The 19,971-nt window shown below is 46.9% G+C and overlaps 1 protein-coding gene across 2 annotated transcripts in view; it reads right to left on the reverse strand.

Moving 5' to 3' along the window:
- TRAM2 (translocation associated membrane protein 2) overlaps nucleotides 1-19,971 on the reverse strand; it is a 111,322-nt gene that overhangs the window by 90,552 nt on the left and 799 nt on the right. The window lies entirely within an intron of this gene.

Here is a 19,971-nt window from a genome sequence, read left to right on the forward strand (position 1 = left end):
GCCCTGGGCACCTGTAGCAGCAGGCTGGTTCCAGGTCTCCATCCCAAGCAGAGGTCAGACCACCCCCCATGGGAAGCCAGCCCTGGAGGATGCCTGAAGAGAACTAACAAGAAATGAAAACCCCTTACAGGCACCTCCTATTATCTCACACAATACTCTCAAAGACCCTAAGTACTAGGCACCAGATGTGATCTTATTTATCCCATTTTAGGGACAAAGAAACTGAACCTAGGGACAGGCTCTCCTGGAGGCAGTGAGGGGCCGTCTCCAGTCTTAAGTTCAAATCCAGCCTCAGGCACTTACCATGTGACCTTGGGCAAGTCACTTAATCTATCTGCCTCTATTTCTGAATCAATAAAATGGGGGTAATAATAGCACCACCCTCTAAGGAGGGTGCCTAGCACATCATAGGTGCTATATAAATGTTAGCTATCATCATCATTATTATTTCGAGAAATGACACAATCTGGCCAGTGTTACAGGGGCAGCAAATGCAGAGCTAGAATTTGAAACAGGGTCCTCTGATGCCAGACTCCAGGCCCTTTCCTCTAAAACTTAACAAAATGTTATGATTAGCAATACCTCCCATTGTACAGGGTTTTGTAATTCTACAAAGAAGTTTTCCCCACTAAAAACCAGCCAAAGAAGAAAAGAGAGGGAGACATGGAAGGGCCTGTGCCTCGCCATGGCGCTCAGGGGGCCAGATACATCCTGCTCTTCCCTGGCAATACACAGGCAATACACAGGGCAGGAGGCAGTCAGTAGTTGTCAACATCTATTTGTCCTCTTCCCCAAAGAACTCATCCCTGGAATTCTGTTAATAATCAATGGCTCTGCTGCACTCTTTCAGGATGAGCCCAGGCTTCGGCCAGCCCCCACGGTCTTCCTGAAGCCCCAATGAGGAATGCTCCTTCCCTGTCTCTGCCTCCTGTGGCTCAACAGAATAACAGCAACTCACCAACATGGGGCTCAGAGATAGGCAACAACCCAGAAAAGCAAAACACAGGGATTTAGGATCTTAAGGTATAATTTTGTGTCTCAGTGGATGGAAAGCCAGGCCCAGAGAGAGCAGGTTCTAGGTTCAAATCTGGCCTCAGACACTTCCTAGCTGGGTATCTCTGGACACAAACCCCATTGCCTAGCCCTTGCTGTTCTTCTGCCTTAGAACCGATATATCAATTCTGAAAGAGAAGGTAAGGGTTTGGTGGGGGAAAAAAAGCTAAATGAATTACCCAAAATCTCACCTATAGCAAATAATGAAGGCAGGACTTGAACTCAGGTCCTTTTGACTCCAGTCAGTGCAGGAATCCCATCCCTCTCACACATAATCAAACCCAAAGGCTAGGCAGAGGGGAAAAGAAATGGCTGGTGAAAGGCACTGTGCCAAGACCTCTCTCCCTTTCCTCTCCCTCTCCTCCCCCTAGAAGCCGGCCAGGAGGAGGAGAGAAGTGATTGGGATTGGATCAGGAGAAGCCTCCCATCCCCCCCCCCCCACTGGGCCCATCAAAAAATCCTCTACCATTTACCTGAAAATTCCAAACACACAAAACCAAAGAGATGTCAATCCATTATTGAAGATGCCCAAAGGTGTCTTGAATAACCCAGGGCCAATAGGAGATGATTCAGAATTAGATCATTGCTCCTCTTCAGAGGCAACATCTGCAGGAGGCTGGGGAGGGGAGGTGGGCGGCACCTGCTCCATGCTAGGCGCTGTTAGCCACTCTCCAAACACCTCTTCTGACTCCTCTACAACTCTCCCAGGCAGGGGCTACAAGTTACCCCATTTTACAGCTGGGCAAATGGGGAGAGGCACGTTAGATGGATTCCTGTGGTCTCCTGGGAACTCAAGGTAAAATTCAATTCGATAAACCTAGAGTAAGCATTTGCTGTGGGCCTGCCCTCCCGGTATGGGCACAGGGGAGCATCCGCACCCCAGGCCTCCATCTCCCCGTGCTCCAGACACCCAGAGCCGAGCATGGGGGAGGAGACCCCAGAGCTCCCACCACCTGTGCTCTGAAAGCCTAAAGAGCAGCACCTAGAGCAGGAGAAGTGACTGGTCTAGGGTCCTATGGCCAACACAGCCCAAATACCAACCTCGCTCTTCTTGCCCAAAAGGCTCGCTTTCTACCCAGTGAGAGGTTGTCCAGGGGCCTGGAGCCAAGAAAACTCCAGTCTGACTCTGCCCTCAGCCTAGATTGGCCCCTGCCTGTCTCCCAGCCCTGCCCTGTACAGTGTTGACAGAGGGTCCCCCTCATGAGGCAGGGGTGAGGAGAGTGCTCCATCTGTCAGAGAGAAGGTGTGGGGTGCATGGGGTGCGCAGGCTGCCCAGCCTCCAGCCTGCTCGCTTCTCCTTTCATTTCTCCACAGCAAGGCTCTCCTGGCTGCCCAGGGCGCCAGGCATCGGTGCCAAGATGAGAAGTGACCCTCCGTCCTAGAGACTCTTCTGGTCTGCTGCGGTAGCACTGGGCGATCAGAGAAGTACAGACAACAAGAGGCATTGCTGGGAGCGAGCACCCCAAGAAAGTGAGGAAAGAGCCCCCCCCCCCCATAGAGGGGGTTGTGGACGCATTAAAGAGGAGGGTGAAAGAAAAGAGGCCATTCTAGGGACAGTCTGGCAACACTGTTTCTACCAAGACCACTAATTCTGGGAGACCCAGAGGGGAATGGAGGATCCTGGTGGCACGTGGGGGTCCTCAGGAGACACTGCCTTTCTTGTTTGTAGAATAAGGGGGTTGGGACCAGAGGAGCTCTGAGGCTCCTTTCCAGCTTTAATCTAGGAGCCTCCACTCCCATGTTAGAAAAAAAGACTGTTTCCAATAGAATTTTACTAGATTCTTCTCCCCTGTCAAAAAACAAACAAAAAACCCCTACGGATTCCTGTTCCCTCGGTCTTCTTGCGGCATAAAATTCTAATCCAGTTCAAAGCATTTCACAGGTCTCTTCATTGAATCTGATTTCAAACAGGGGCTACCCTTGAACAGGCCCCAGTAGAAGGGAGGGTGGAGAGAGCCACCCCACAGGCGCCTGCGCTCCAGCAGCCAGCCAATCAGGTTACTGTAGGAATTTCCAAAGGACAGTTGGATGAGAGGGTGGGAGAGCATTTCCTAAAGAGGGACATGAAGGCCAGAAAGTCCCAGGAGAGCTGCACGACTCCCTCTCCCCACACACACTTACAGACTTGGGTGCGCTTGTGTATTTACAAATACAAACTCTGCAGGGAGCCACACCACTGTCTTTCAGGTACAATCACCAATCAGAGGAATAGCTAACACTGGATATACATTACCTCACAGGATCCTCTTGACAAGGCCCGGCTTAGGGCCATCATGGCAGTACATGCCCATTTTATAGATGAAGAACAAAGGCTGAGGAAAGCGAAGTGACTTCCCCAGGGCTTTGCAGATCGGAGGGGAGTGAAGCAAGATTTTACCTGCACACTTTAAACTCCTACATCTGTCTTAGAACCAATACTAGCTGTAAAGATTAGGCCAAGGGGGGACTTGCCCAGAGACACACAACTATGAAGGGTCTGAGGACAGACACTGGGACCCAGGCTCTCAGCACCACATGAGCTCACTGCCCCTGGTGCAGCAGCCCCAGCCACTGGTCCTGGTCAGGGTAGGTCAATCACGCAGGGGACTCTAGTAGGTAACTCCCTAGGTTTCCCCCCAGGCCACCCGTCCCCAGTGGGTCTCTCTCTTCTCTAGAATACAGGCCTGCAAGAGAAGGACAATTGAGCAGACACACACTAAACCCCTTCCTTCCTGCGCTCATTCACAAATGATTTGGGGTGCAGTAGGCACAGGGAGGAAAAAGGACACACAAAACCGCCACTTTGTACATGACTAAACATACAATAAAGCCAGACATGGCCCAGGGGACAGATCAGAAAGCGCGCCTTGCTCCCTTGCTGGAAGCGGGGAGAAGGCAGCATGGTGCTCCCAGACCTCTGCCGAGCCTGGAGACAGCAGGTCCCCCTCAGGGGTAAACAAAAAAAGAGGAGCAGGTGTTGAGGGGGTAGGGGGGTGGTGGTGACTGGAAACTCGGCCAGAAGAAACCCAGGAAAAAGGCTGCGCCCTTGGCCCGGCGGTCTGTGAGGCCGAGGAGACACAGGGCGGGCAGCCTCCTGGATCCTCTCACCTGAAGATCTTGGGCCAACTGCCCAGAGCTGCAGGGAGGAGAAAATGAAGTGACCCCATGCCTGTGAGAGGGTTGAGGAGGGAGGCTGTCACAGACGGGTGTCTGCCCCACTCCCAATACAGCAAGAGCCACCGCACTGCCATGCCGCATCCTAGGGCGGAGGGCCAGGCTTGGAGGAAGGAAGACCCTTGTTCAAATCCAGCTTCAGACACTGACTAGCTGTGGGACTTTGTAAGTTCCTCAACCTTTGCCTCAATTTCCTCAACTGTAAAATGGGGACAAAAATAACATCTACTTCCCAGTGCTTGTGAGGATCTCTGTAAAGCGCTTCAAAGCAGTGCCTAGCACACAGTAGGCAGGCAAGTATAAATGCTAGCAATAAAAATAATAGTTGTTATCAGGGAGCAGTTAGATCGCTCAGTGGACTGAGAGCCAGGCCCAAAGACGGGAGGTCCTGGGTTCAAATCTGACCTCAGACACTTCTAGCTGGGTGACTCTGGACAAGTCACTTAACACCCATGGCCTAGCCCTTACCGCTCTTCTGTCTTGGAACAGTGTTGATTCTAAGAAGGAAGGCAAAGGGTTAAAATAATAATAATAATTATTATTATTCCAAGACAAAAAAAGGATTGATTTAAATGTTCAAGATCAAAAATTTGCCACTCCTCTCTGCACATTGTTTCCCTCCATTGGGAAGATGAAAAATCCCCAGGAGGAAGTGGCTCCTTGGGGGGCCAAGATGGAGAGCGTGTGGTCTGCTCCAGGAGGCCCTGATGGGATTTCTGGAGGAGAGGGTGCACATGTGGGGACATCCCTGAGGAACGTCACTCATGTGGCCTGGTGAAGGGGGAGGGGAACCAGAACAGTGGGTCTGACTGTGTCTACTGTGCCAGAAGGCTGAAACAGCAATGGCCACAGAGAGCTGGGTCACTCCCAGTTTTGCTGGCTAGTGTGGTGCTCACAGTGGGACTTGGAGCTCTGTTCAGATCCAGGCTCAGGCACTGAAGGAGCAGGGTAAGTCACTTAGCCCCTGGAAGCCTCAGTTTCCCTAACTGTAAAAGAGGGATAATGACAGCACCCTCCTCACAGGGTCCTGGGGATCAAAGGAGACAGGCAGAAAAAGTCCACAGCCCAGGGTCTAGCCCACAGCAGGCGCTTCCTCCCTGTGCTCAGCACAGCTGGAGGATCAGCAGCATGGAACACAGAGAGGAATGACAGATTTTTTTCAGTAGGCTGGTGAGTTTTGTTGAAAGGTGGGACTCCCCCCCTTCAATTCCTTGTTCTAAACATCTGGGGGTGGGGTAGGGACACACCAGAACATAGACTAAGCTAAAACAAAAGAAAACAGGAGTAGTTAGGTGGCACAGTGAATAGAGCTGGCTCTGGAGCCAGGAAGGTCCAAATTCAAATCCTACCTTGGACACTCGGTGGCGGCCAGATTCTGGTCATCTGAATAAGCTAATATGATAATAAGCTGGGGAGTGTAGTGGATAGAGCGCTGGGCCTAAAGTCAGAAAGACTCCTAGAATTCCAATCTGTCCCCAGACACTAGCTGTGTGACCCTATGTCACCTCACCCTGTGTGTGCCTCAATTTCCTCATCTGTCAAATGAGGCAAAGGGAACCCTTCTAGTGTCTTTGGGTTAGAGGAAGAGTAAGACAAGGGGGACCCAAATGAACCACAAATTCTATTTACTCTAGTTGGGAGATCAGACTCAGTCCCAGACGGGCTGACACAAAGTAGGTTGTGATGAGATGAATCTTCGGATGAGGCCCTGCTCCTGAGGTACGAAGCACGTCGTGTAACTCACCTGTCCCAAAGGGGAGGGAAGCAGGGAGGAAGAGAAAAGGAGGTTTTTGTGCCTTGGAAAAAAGTAAACTAGAAAATGGATCCCCCCCCACCCCCAATGTTCTCCTGCTCTTCTCGTCTGTTTTCAAAAGATAGGGACAGCATCAGTTCATTTATTTCTTATATCATTTTTTCCCCCAACAAACAAAAAATCTATGTTCCTTCTCCATATGTGGCAGGGGAGGGTCCTTGCCAGAGAGAAGTCTAAAAGGGAGGAGGAAGAGGCAGGCCCGACAGGGCCCACAGGACAAGCGGGAAGCTGTCCTCCACAGAGCTGCTGAAACATCCTCCTCTTCCTTTTAAAAAACTGTCCCCTTCTCAGTAGGATCCAGACTAAGTTTTGGTTCTGAGCAGAGGAGCGATCAGAGCAAGGCACTGGGGTTGGTGATTCGTCCAGGGTCACGCAGCTAGACGTGTCTAGGGCCAGATTTGTACCCAGGATCTCCCATCTCTAGGCCTGGTTCTCCATCCACTGAGCCAGCCAGCTGCCCCTGATATCATCCTAATACACAGGTTGGATCATGTCACTCAGAAGCTCAAGAATCTTCGGCAGCTCCCTCTGCCTCATTCACAGGCACAGCCTCTCCGCTTCGTCACAGCCTTCTCCATTCCTGCCAAAGGGTTAGCCCTGCCAACAAGCTCGCCTTCAGCACTTCACTGTAGTCCATCTAGGGAGTGTCACTGAGAAACCAGCAGGAATGGCACCTAGCTCAGGACTCTTAGGAGGTGACACCTTACAAGCAGCTTCCCTCACCAAAGCCCTTTATGCTGTTCCCTGGCATCTGCGGGGTCTTCCTGGCAAAGACATGGGACAGTTCAAATGGGTCTCACAGGTGGACAAGACACAGAGGCTAAGTGACTGGCCCAGGGTCACACTACTGGCACATCTCTGAAGCTGGCTCTCTGTTGCCTCCAGGCCCAGCGCTCTATCCCGTCTTACCTAGCCACCTCACAGAGCCAATGGGAGGTAGTCAATGCAAATGTCACCATCCCCATTTCATAGAGAAGGAACCTGAGACTCAGAAGCAGCCGGTCCACATTGACCCTAACCAGCCAGTAACAGATTAGGTGTTAGCCCCTTGCCTCAATGCGATCTCCAAGCTGGATATTCCCACTGTGTTGGCTAATGCTCTGTCCTCAAAGTCCAGGAAAGGGGCCAGTGGAAAGCAGGTTCTCAAATGTTAGGTCCAGAGAGTTCTCTGGGGATTCTCAATATCCTTTTGGGGAGGTTTGAGAAGTCAAAATTATTTTCATCATAATACTAAGGCATTATTCACCTATTAAAATAATCTTCCATTTTTTAAACTACTTATCTGTGTGAGGCTGAATTTTCTTCCTTTACTTCAACCAAAACAACATATTGCAGAGGACTAATGAAGCAGACGCAAGAAACCAGATGTCTTCTATTAAACCAGACACCAAAGAAATTTGCAAAAAATATGTAAAGCAATGTCACTCTTCTCATTATTTTTTTTTTGGGGGGGAGAGTTATTTTTATTTCTTTAAATTATATTTATGTTAACATGTCATTATTTTTTGTTAAAGGAATTAATAAATATATTTTTAAAACATCTTACTTTTCATTTTCTAACTCCATAAATATCAAAAGACATAATCCACATGAAAACAAAGTTTCTTCCATCATTTTTAAGAGGGTAAAGGGGGCTGTAAAGTGAACTTTCACAAAGCACTTCTCCATTTTTGAGTTTGTTTCCTACTTCTCTACATGTTCTATTTCCCCCCAGACACAAGACACATACCTGTGTGCTCCTTGAAGGCAGGAGCTCCTTTGGGGTAGGCCCATCTTCATATCTCCCATGCCTAATACTTAACATATCTCGATTATTTTAAAATGCCCTAGTGTTTTTGCTTACTTATTTATTGTTAAATAAAGGAAGGAAGGAACCAACATCTTCATAGCATAAATCCTGTTCATTGTCCACTCTGCCTCAATGCCTTCGGAGAGTCCAGATCACATACCACCTCCCGGGGCCTTTCTCTGTAGAGGAAAAGCTGCCTGGATTACAACTAGGGTTTACAATAACTATTGTTGGTAGGCATGAGGAGGAACAGCAGCAGCAAGAAAGGCCTTCAATTGGCAAAAGAATGAAGGAAGCCCCCCCCCTCCACCCCGCCTTTTTTTTAAACTTCCTCTTCCAAAAAATGAAAGCCCTAATTAAGAGCACTGACTATAATAAGGAGAAAGAAAAGGAGCAAATCAAAGCAAATCATGTTAGGAAGTCATACTTTGTATGTATAAAACTCAGAAACCGACATTTTTTTTAAAAGAGGGGGGACATCCAGATTTCAGAAGCAGAGAAACTAAGGCCTAGAAAAATAAAAAGGAAAGCTCAATACCTCACCACTTCTGGTAATCTTACCCCAGAGGGCAATCCCAAAGGGAAAATTACAAGCTGCCTTTGAGGATTGGATGCTCAAATTTAAAAGCTCTGGAGACAAAAAAATAATATGCCCAATTATTATGATCAAGAAGGTCCTCCTGCAATCTCAGAACCTTTAATCTAGTATCTTTTTTGAGACAAGCACTTGAGCACTGCTATGTATATGAGGGAAGAAGGGCACAACATACCTTTCCCAGACAGTAACAGATGACCTGGCAAAGGGCCCCACTAGCTGCCGATATCTGAAATCAACTGTGAGACACAACAATGGAAAGGGGGTGGGGTGGGGGTGAGTCCTGGTTTTGCAATTTACTTACAGTGTGACTTTTAAGGATTTGCTTAACCTATCTGGTCTGAGGGTCCTCAAAAGGAAAATGAAAGGGTCAACTAAGTAATAATGATCCATAGGAATAAAGAAAGGTTGCCAGGTACTTAATTAAGCTCACAGATCTCTACAGAGGCAGAAGATGCCTTGGAAGGCATCAAATCCAAATCCTATTTTACAGATGGGGATACTGAGGCCCAGAGAAGTGGTCAGTCACAAGATTTGATCTTCATCTCCACATCTCCACCATATAAGGCGAGTACTCTAGGTATTATTATTATTATTTTCCCCATTTTCCAGGTGAGGATACTGTAAAGAATATTATTATTTAAATTGCAAAGTTTAAATTCCTTTTAAGAAGAATTTTAGGTAAAGAAAGATGCTACTTCCCTTAATCCAGAAACTGAGCTGTTGGAGAAGATACCATGAAGAAGCCTCCAGACCACAAGCTACACAAGAATGAACTTTGGATGTAGTTGATTGAACATTTATTTGTATGTATACTTTCATGCCAAAGGGGACTGCCCCCTAACTGGCTTTCTGTCAATGCGTCCAGCAATTATTGGTTTTGTTCTTTTTCTCTCATCCTCGAATTATTGTAATCCTTAAGTTGATTAGGTTTTCATGATCCTTTTGGGGAAAAATTTCTTTTTTCCAAAAATGATGACATGGAGAAATGTAAAAATGGAGACTTGAATCCAGGACTTCAATCCCCAGAAGTCCTTGCTCCACTTCCCCAGAATGCTTTGTAATCTCACTGAATTCTCACCTGGGCTGAGAGCAAATTATTATTTAAAGGGTCTCTGCCTACGGCGGGATCTCTTCTCTTCCTGTCTCCCCTGGCAAGCAGACGGCTCCCATGATGTGAGTGAAATTGAATTGGGCCTCTTGGCCCACCTAGCACATGCCTTTCTTACTTGTATTTTCCTAAATTCCTTATCTTAATTAAACCTATAAAAATATAATACTCCTTGCAGAGAGAAACTAATTTCTACTTGCCTCAGTTTCCCCAAAATTTTAACTCTTACAATACTGAGGACCAAAGTAATAATAACACAAGTAGGATTCTTTACAATGGTCCCATTACTTATCTGATGAAAGAAAGTAAAATAAAGCTGCACCTGCACTGAGGCAGGGGAAAACTTTACCATAGGGCTGTTCACAAACGCTCTGTCTGCGTAACAGATGACAGAGAAGACGACATATGGATAATGGCTGCTCCAAATCGGGCCTGAAAGGGAAGTATGCCCAGAGAGGGGGACAAGTCTGATCCCTCAGAAGTTCCATGAAAAAAGCCATTGGGACACAAAATGTCGAGCAAATGAGAAATTACATGGTCTTGGGCTCCTGGGCCAAGCTTCCCTTCCACAATGAGGGTGTGCACAGGCCCTGGGGCCAAACCCGGACCAAAAGCCAGAAGGGAACTCCAGGCCATCACATCACATCACATCCTCATTTCACAGATGACTGTGAGACAGATTGACCGTACTCACATAGACAGTATATACACAGAGAAAATTCTACCAAACCTTCTGAGACTTGAGTATGAATATAGTCTTCCAGAGGATGGCTAGGTGAAACAGTGGACAGAGGGTAGGGCTTGGAGTCAGCTCAGCTGCCAGCATTTAAATCTAGCCTAAGATATTTAGTAGTAGCCATGTGACCCTGGGCAAGTCACTTAATCCTGCTGGCCTCCATTCCTTATATGTTAAGTGAGCTGGAGAAGAAAATGACAAACCACTCCAGTACCTGCCCAAAAAAGGGCAAATGGGATCAAGAAGAGCTGGAAATGACTGAACAAAAACTCTAGTGAGGTGGTTTCAACCTTTTTGGTGTCAGGACCCTTTTATACTCTATTTTTTTTTGTTACATTTTGAGTTTCAGGTTGTCTTCCTCTCATCTTCCCAAGTGTGCATTAGAGAAGGCAAACATTTGCTATGTATGTATGTGTGTGTGTGTGTGTGTGTGTGTGTGTGTGTAACTATGAAATACATATTTCCATATACCAGCTCTTTGTCTGGAGATGAATAGCATTCTCTCATAAGTCCTTCTTACTTGTTTTTACTCTTAAAAATTACTGAAGACATTCTGGGGAGCTTTTGTATATGGGTGTTACAGCTCTTGATATTTCCCATATTAGAAATTTAATCACCTTAGTATTATTATGAAAATAGCTTGACCTTGAGGACCCTTCCCCCTTGAAAGGATCTCAGGGATCCCTGAATCATACTTTGAGAACCACTGATCTACTTTAATTCCCTCCTCACTGGTTAGAGCAGTACACCAAAAATTTGGCTACTTATAACTACTACAGAAAAGCTTTAGCAGAACAGTTATTTTACCTGCCTATCTGAGAGTGTGAACAGGAGATATTCAGATGCAGGACTCTTGATACGAAACGTTTATTCTTTCTGGAATTGACTAATATTTACCTGATTTCTCTGAATCTTTGAGAGGACAAGAAAGTGAATACAATACTTTCCATAACAAAATGATTTAGGGTAAACACAAAACTTCTAATTTTCTTGTCTTTTTTTTTTATTCATGTCTACCCTTGAACCAATAACCTGAAAAAACTTGGCCTTTTTCTCCCACTATTTTTAATGATGAAAATAACACTCCCAGGACTATGAAGCCAAAGTTGTGGCAGTTTGTTTCTCTGGCAACTGTCAGACATCTGAATTGGTACTGGGATTCTGACATGTCTTTGTATCCCAGGAAGGGAGTCTTTTTTTTTTACTTTCCCTTTTAAAGAAAAGGAAAAGTTATCTTGTCAGCCCTATCACTAAAATAGGAGCCAGGTACCCTTATAATCATCTGTAAAGGCCATTCTATTAAAATCACAGAATAAAGCTAAGGGAAAAGGACTGGATCTGTGATTTCATGAGTACTGTGAACTCCTAGATAAGGAAACTCCTTCCAGTACAGATCAGTAGCATCTCTACAATTTATAGTCAGGAGGACTAACCAGAAGTATGAAGAGATAAAATGATCTGTCTGAGATCACAAAGCCCATATAAGTCAGAGACAGAATTTGAATGTAGGTCTCTACTATGCAATAGACACCTTATCATTTTTGTATCATTCTCCCCCTTTTTGGCAGTCTTGCAAAGCCTATAAGAACTCTTTCTCAGAATAAAGTTTTTAAATACATAAAACAAAATACATAGGATTACAAAAGAAACCAATTATATTGCAATAGAAGTCATCAAAATATTTTTTAAAGAACAGGTGCATGAAACTCAGTTAAAGACCTTTCTCCATAATTTGGAAGCCAATTATGCCAAAATATAGTTGTCCAACTATTAAAAGAAAACAAAAGTGCATGAACTTTGTCAAGAACTCTATGCAGGGGCAGCTAAGTAGCATAGCAGATAGAGCACCTGGCCTTGAAATGGAAAAACCCAGGTTTAAATGTGGCCTGAGATACCTCTTAGTTGTATGATGCTAGGGAAGTCACTGAACCCCAAATGCCTAGTCCTCACCGCTCTTCTCTTAGAATTAATACTATGACAGAAGGTAAGGGTTTTTAAAAAAACAAGGCCTCTAAGCCATGCCACCTCTCCCAGGATCACATATTTAGGGGTAGGAGAGACTTCTGAAATCTCCAATACCAGTCTACTCTCAGAGCTGGGGAAGCTGGGGCCCAGAGGTCAGGCTGCGCTCGTGGCCAGGCAGGGAAGCAGCAGTAGTGCCCAGGCACACTGCCTGATGCTCAGGGACCCAAACCAGCCCGCTGCCCACTCTACATGACACTTTTAGACAGTCAACCAGCAAAGCTGACCAAGCCAAGCTGTTTCTCCCTCTCCCCTATACCCCCTATACCAGGTGCCTCGAATAAGGGGAGGGAAGTGAAAAATGACCCCCAGGGACTCCTTTGTTGTTGCTTTTTAATCATTTTCACTCTAGCTGGTCGCTCCAAAAGGCACTGCTTGCCAGGAGCAGTCTTACAGCCAGACAATGCCAAGGGCGACCCGAGGTTGGCATCGGTCTCCCTCTGCCGTTCTCGCTCCATTGGAAAGATACCTCTGGCGCCAGGAGGGCGAGCGCAGCCTCCGGGAGGCCCTCAACCTCTTCCGTGTATCAGTGCCCCCAGCTTGGGCTAGTCAGGGGGGCCCCTGGCCAATAGGAAGCAGATCAAAGAGGAGCTCGTGCCCGTGGGAGGCGAGTCCTCACCATGGCAACACCAACAGCCGGGCTGCAGCTCCCATCTGGTGTGATGGGTCGGAATGGTGCCCTGCACAAGGAACAACAGCAAAGCCGGGGCCTTGAGAACAAGGAGAGAGAGAAAAGCTCCCCTCTCCCCCACCAGGGACCCTCACCGCCCGATAGCCCAACTAGTGGCCGGAGCAGCCACCCCACACCCATGCCCTAAAGAGCCGACTGGCCTAGAGAAAACAGATGTTCTCCCAGAGGAGTAACCTCCCAAAATCTCCTAGAATTCAGCACACTGGAGAAATGACTCAGACACCCATGGATCAGAGATTCAAGAGATGGAAGAGCCCTTGGGGTCCCAGACCCATGGATTAGGCGCAGAAAGGGGCCTGAGAAGGGCATCTAGACCAGCCCCCTCCTCTCACCGATGAAGAAGGGCCCAGAGACACAGGGATGATCAAGGCCCAGAAGAGCTGGCCTCAGCTCCAGAACAGATGCTTCCCAAGCATGTGGAATGCCCCAGCCTCTGGAACAGGGGGCTTATGAGAAAGGGCCAGGACTACATGTTCTGGGTGACAGATAGTTTCAGGCCACAGATTCAGGATTGAAAAGTGACAATATCTCTGGCCTCCTTTTGTCATCCTGAAGTTTAGCCCACAGTAGGTGCTTAATAAATGTTTACTGACTGATCAGTCAGTAAATTCCATCCAATTCACTGCACAGATAAATGGTTAATGTCCAGAGAGGCAGTGACCTGCCCAAGATCATGCACAGAGTGACAGAGCTGTGATTCAAACCCAGGGTCTCTGACTTCAAATCCAGCAATCTTTCCACTGCTACATGCTGCCTAACTTTTGCTTTTTGGGTTCAAAAGAGCCCTTTTTAGACAGTGGAAAAAGGGATATGTCGACTCTCAGATCCTCCAACCACACTGGGATTGCTACCGCTTTCCCCAAGGGACCCGAGATTGGTTGCTGAGCCCGGGACACACAGCCCCCCCTCCAGAGTCAAAACCAGGACCAGCCTCTAAGTTCAGTGACTCAGTGCCTACAAGGTAGCTGACTCACTCCAGAGCCCTGAGGAGCTAAAGGGAAAGGAGAACAGCACCTGCTCTCAAGGACCTAGCAGTCTCCTGAAGGTCAGGTGAAAGCACGGCATCCATTTGGGAAGGATGGAAGGTATTCTGGTGAAGGAGGCCATGAGGAAGCCACGCTGAAGAGAGGTGGGAAGGAACATCCAAATGGAGGCTGTTGTAGTGGATCCTCAGTCTTGGAGGGAGCTGCACTTTAGGAAAATGTATTTGGCAACACAGTGGAACATGCACTGGAGTAAGAAAGTTAGCTGCTGCACCAGAGCACCCATAGGTTTGGCCCAGAGGTCTCCTTTCACCTCTCCCCCTTTCCTGTGCTCAACTTCTCTAGAATCTGACCCCATGATGGCAAACCCATGGCACACATGCCAGAGCATGCCGTAGGGAGCTGCTCCCCTCCCCCTTCTCCACACAGACATTTTCCCTATGTCCCACAGCCAATGGGAGGGCTTCCTCCTTCCCATCTGGGGTAAGGGAGCAGCTCACTTGGGCCTGAGGGGGCAGTTTGGGCACTTGGTCTCTAAAAGGCTCATTGTCATGGGTCCAGATTCTCCAGAATCTTTCTGAAGCACTAAGGTGCCAATGACAGGGCACAAGAATCAAAGTGGGACTGGTGAGCACCTTCTGTCTCTGAGATATCAACCTATCACCTCTTAATAAAACAGCATTTTTAACAAATCACTCAAAGCAAAAAAACATGTGTTAATGGGTAAATAACTGAGATGTCACTGCATAGGCAAAGAGAATTCCCACACCTGGAGTTCCCTACAAATCCCCTGTGCTAAGAAAAGCACAGAAGCACAAATCCTTCTCATGGAGAGAAGCTGAAGGGGATAGCAGTAAGGTTCTAGAGCAGGCCTGCAGACACAGGAACTTCTCTTTAAGGTTGCTATCAGAAACCAAGACAACTGCCAGTGCTTTAAGCTAATTGCCAATTTATTGGGGTCTTCTGTCCAGACCTGTGGTTTCACTGATGCAGTGAACTCCAAGGTGAGCAAACCCATCTATCAACATAGGTGAACAATGGTTATGCAATATATAGCTTTAAAAAGTTGTTTTGGTAAGGTGATAGACCAAGGCTGGTTCTCTCTACCAGTAACAGGACTATTGGTGATGGTGGTATTGTTTTAAACTACCTATAATTCTGTTTTAAGGGGCATAATCCCAACCAAACACAATCAGATGTGTATTGGCTACACTTTTTTTCCTTCATTCACTCACTCATGAAGATGATCTACTGTGTATGCTGCAAATGTTTCACCCTAACAAGTCAGTTTTATTTTCAGAAATAGAAAATTAATTAGAAAGCCAAACACTGCCCAAGAGTTTAAAATCCTCTGCTTATCTCAAGCTGAGAAAGGGTAAGCAAACCTGCAAACAGCAGGCAGACCATTTCAAAATCACTTTTGCCTATGGCTGCCAATATTTTCCAATAAGTTTTAGAAAAAAATTTTAAAGATTTCTACTTCTTGAAATGATGAGCCTTACGAGATAGAAGCCAGGCTCACTTCTCCTCTACTCAGGGGCCATGCCCCAAAAGAGAGGTCTAAGAGATCCTCCTCTGCTTTTTCTTATCCTCTACTTGTGGATGTAAAAGTTCTTCCCTTTTTCCCTGTCTGCTTCAGTTTAAAACGTGGCATTGAATAGAACGTCTGGAAAAGCAAAGAAAAAAAAGAACACTTTCAAATCACACACAGACACTGACCAGACACATACACACACCCTGAAGGGATGGGTAAGGCCAGACTCCACGTAAGAAACCCAACTGAAGGGCCAAGTTGTTTGGTAGGAATCTCCCTAGCCCCACCTCTCCAGAAAGCAGAGTGAAGAAAGAAAAAGCTGGAAAGGAAGGAGAAGAAAAAAATCTCCACATTCCTGACATTTTTTTAGCCAAGAACTGTGGCTGCAGAGCAGCTTCTCTCCAAATGGCCTGCGAGAAGGCCAAAACCTGAGGCTAGAGAAAGGAACCTGTCCCCAGCCTTGGCAATGAGAAATGACAAAGGTAAATTGCTTCCAGGATGTCCCAAACTAAAACCAAGCCAAGGCAGGGCCTTTTATGTGCTCCCACCAAAATAACAGTCCTACAGGGAAGAGTCCCATCACAAGGGGTTTAGAAAGTGAAGCACCTCTCTGTGAGTTGGAGAAAAGCTGGGGTGGAAGCAAGGCAAGGATGGATAAGATAAAGAGGGGGATTACTATGCAAGACTGCAGCTGCCTCCTGGAGAGAGTGGGGCCAGGCTCTTGGGGAAGAGGTTGGATGGTAGGAACACCAAGGGAGAAGGGAAAGGGGGATGGGGGGGGAGGACTGTCTAGGAGAACAGTTCTTTGTGGAAAGAATTATAATTGAGTTTTCACGTTTCTTTTCCTAAATGAAAGAATCTCAGTTTGGCATAAAGTCAGAAATTCAACAGCATGATACCCTCTTTCCCTTTCTTCCCCTCCCCCCTTCTTTCCTCCTAGTCTTACACCCAGAAGAAAAAATGCAAAGTGCTAAATCTTATTCCTTTCTTTCTTCCATGCCACTCTTACTGCCCCCCCCCATCCCTCACCCCAGACTTCCAGGAGAATGTGAGGGGCATGGAAAGCCCTAGAACATGAAGGACAATGATGGGACTCTCTTTTCCAGACACAAAGCACAGCCAGACTGTAAAACTGAGAAAACCCTGCCAGGTTTGGGGGAAAAGCTGCCATGCCAGTCTTTAAAACAAGTGAAGATTTTAGCCACTGTCATTCTTTTCACTAACTGGGTGTAGGAAACACTCAGTTTCCTGGAAAACTGGAATAGCACTGTTCTCCCACTGGGAATGGCAGAAAGCTTCTAAGTGCCCAACAGTTAATAATAACAATAAGAGCTTTTACTCATATACAGCTTTACGACCTGCCCTGACCACCACTTCCACAATATCTTTGTGAGATAAGTGGTATGGATACTATTCCCATTTTACAGAAGATGAAACCAAGGCTCATGAACGAGCTCCTCATATGGTTTTACAGTTAAAATTAAACTCTTGGCCTATGGTTTTAAAGTTAGCAAATTAAGCTCTTAACCTATGATTTTCAAGAGGGAGGATCTGAACGTGCATCTTCACCAAGTTTAGTGCTTTTATTCACAAAAATGCATAATCTGGAGTTGGAAGAGATTTCAGGGATCCACCTACTCCAAGCCATGCCTATCTTGAAAGATTGTTCTTGAAAGAAAGTTTCCTCTACAACAGTCCCCTTTCCAATACATCATATAGAGCCCCTACTAATGCTCAAGTACCATTTGTTATTTATTAGTTTTGCCACTTTTAACAAATACATTGTCTAGCACAGACCAATTTACCAAATCGGGAGCTGCCCCACCTTCTTTCCAAAGGACCACGATGGACCCAAGAGCCTTCCCTGAAAGAAGGGGGGGAGGCAAATGTCCTTCTAGTTATTTCCACCAAGGCCTTTTCATTCTCCAGGCCAACAAGAAGGACACAGGAAAACACTGGCTGTCTCTGGCAGTTCTCTCCTCTACCCACTCCTCTTTTTGGCTGGCCACTTACTTCTCACAGGATCTCAAAACATTTTAGAAAGAACACCTGAAGGCCACTAACAGCCTGACAGTATTCTGAAGGACTGGAGGCAGGAAGAAAGAAGGAATTCAAAATGGACAAAGACTTTGGCTTCTCTGTTTAAGGAAAAGCCACAAATCTCAGGTTTTAAAAAGAGCATGGAAAGCCATTAGGTCAAAGACCAGTTTTCACCAAGTTTTGCCCTGGGTAGACCAGCACAAGGACTCAGGTCCTAGACCAGCCAGGACTCAGCCACACCCTTGGAGAGGTTAAAAGGGTACTGAGCCTCACTTCAGGCTGGACTACAAGGCAGTACTAAGGACACACAGGGCCACAAGGCTGTTCAGATTTTCTTATCTGCCGGGCCCAAACTGAACATTGATCTATGATCATAAGGACAGCCAGGGCTCAAGGAATATGGTGGGTAGTGCTAGGGTAAAAATGATTATCCAGGGAAAAATATGATTGGACTAAAATCCCAAATCTGGTGAAAAGTTTTACAAACACCTAGGATCCAGGATACTGTACACCAATCTAATAAAATGAATGGCTCCCTCTGAAGACTCCCTCAAACTCTTAGGATGCCAATCGGAATAAGGGCCCAGGAAGTAGAATCCCACCAAGACATAATGGGAAACTAGAGGATAAAAGGGTGACAGACAGGGAAGGAGGATAAGTTGGAATAAGATCCCTCTCCACCAACTCCAGAGATAGAAAAAACTTTTTACATAGGTTTACCTGGGAGAGCTGCCTGTTCCCAAAGCCATTACCCAAAGGATAAGTAACCACCCAGGACCCCATCCCAGAAAGAGAGACAATTGAGTCCTAGCCCACTCATAATCCTACCAAAGAAAACCTCTAGGATACTAGTAGTAGGGGAACAAACTACCTTCATTCTCAGGACAAGAGGCAGTGCCAAGGATCTTACTCAACCTCTTCTCCATTTCACCCAACTTCCCAATGATACCTCTTTTTTCCCCTTCCCAAAAGGTGCTTTGTCCTCATTCTCTGATTCCTTAGATTTTTGTCCTTTCCATTATTTCTGAACATAGGGAAGGGGCAGCCTAATTTAGACTAGAGATGCCTGTGACCTCTTAGCCTATCCTATTTGCTCAGGTGCCACCTTTTCCCAGAAAACAAGGTAAATCAGTTCACTCCCATTCGGGCAAAGGGAAGAATTAAGGCTTAGTACTCTCTCTCTAGTTCCCACCACCTCCCCAAGGTGCTAAAGGAATTAACATACATGATAATGGAAAATAGCCTTGCTGGCAGTGGTCAAGGCCCTTTCAATCCCTATATGCAAGTAGGGAAGAATATAATTGACAAGATATTCTGGAAAAGGGAAAATGGGGAGAAAGGAAGGTAAAAGGAGAAGGGGAGAGGAAGAAGGAAGAGCAAAAGGGAATAAAGGAAGGAAAGGGAAGAAGGGAGGAAGAGGGGAGAGGGAAAGAAGAAAAAAGGAAAGGAGGGGTGAAGGGAGAAAGGAAAGAAAGGAAGGAGGGAGCGAGATGGGAAGATGGGAGGGGAAGGGAGGAAGGGGGAAAGGAGAAGGGGAAGGAAGGGAGGGAGAAAGGAACGAGAAAGGGGAAGAATGAAGAAAGGATGTAAAGAAGGAAGGAATGGAGGGAGAGAGAGAGAAGGGAAGGAGAAGTGAAGAGAGGGAGAAAAAAAGGAAAGAGGGAAGAAGGGAAGGCAATAGATAAAAGGAGAAAAAAACAAGAAGGGAGGAAGGGAAGAGGAGAGGTGGAAAGAAAGGGAAGAAGTAGAAAGGAAGAAAGGAAAGGAGAGAGGAAGTAGAAAAGAAGGAAGAGAAGGCAGGAGGAAGGAAGTGGGAAGGAAAGGAGAAAGGAAGTGAAGGAGAGGAAGGAGGTTCTTATTAAGCTGTATGTGCCAGGCACTGTGCTGAGCATTGGTGCAGGATGCACAGAATGGGGTATCACGGTTTGGGGGCTCTAAAGGAAGCACTGGCCCAGTTCGGGCCAATCTTACGCTAAGGAAAACAGGGGAAAGTCAGCATTCCAAGGATGGGTAAAAGGAAGTAACTGAAAATTGAAAGAGTGATGAAGTCACAATAGTGTACCCGAGAGGCTGTGGTCGCAAGTTGGGAGGGTCAACAAGGAGTCAGAACCACGGATAGTCAAAAAGGGAAGCCTCGGGCATCATCTGCGGGAGACTAGGACAGGGCCGGCGGCCCCAAGGCCAGGGCCAGGTGAGGGGGCGGTCCAGGACGCCCCCAGGGCCCCCGCATGGGCGGAAGGCGGGTGGGGTGGCTGGAATCTGGATGGATCGAGAAGCCCAGGGAGCGGGTGCACAAAAGCGAAAAGCAAGCCGGGCCCGGGCAGCGGCGGCAGCAGCAGCAGCAGCAGGAGGAGGAGGATGCGGATTACGTGGATACAGGAGCCCACATCTGGAGGCGGCCGGGAGCAGGGGGAGGGGGCGGGTAGAGAGGGGGAGGGGGAGGCAGAACTC

This window comes from Monodelphis domestica, chromosome 2 (assembly GCF_027887165.1).
Source record: "Monodelphis domestica isolate mMonDom1 chromosome 2, mMonDom1.pri, whole genome shotgun sequence".
NCBI classification, from domain to species: Eukaryota; Metazoa; Chordata; class Mammalia; order Didelphimorphia; family Didelphidae; genus Monodelphis; species Monodelphis domestica.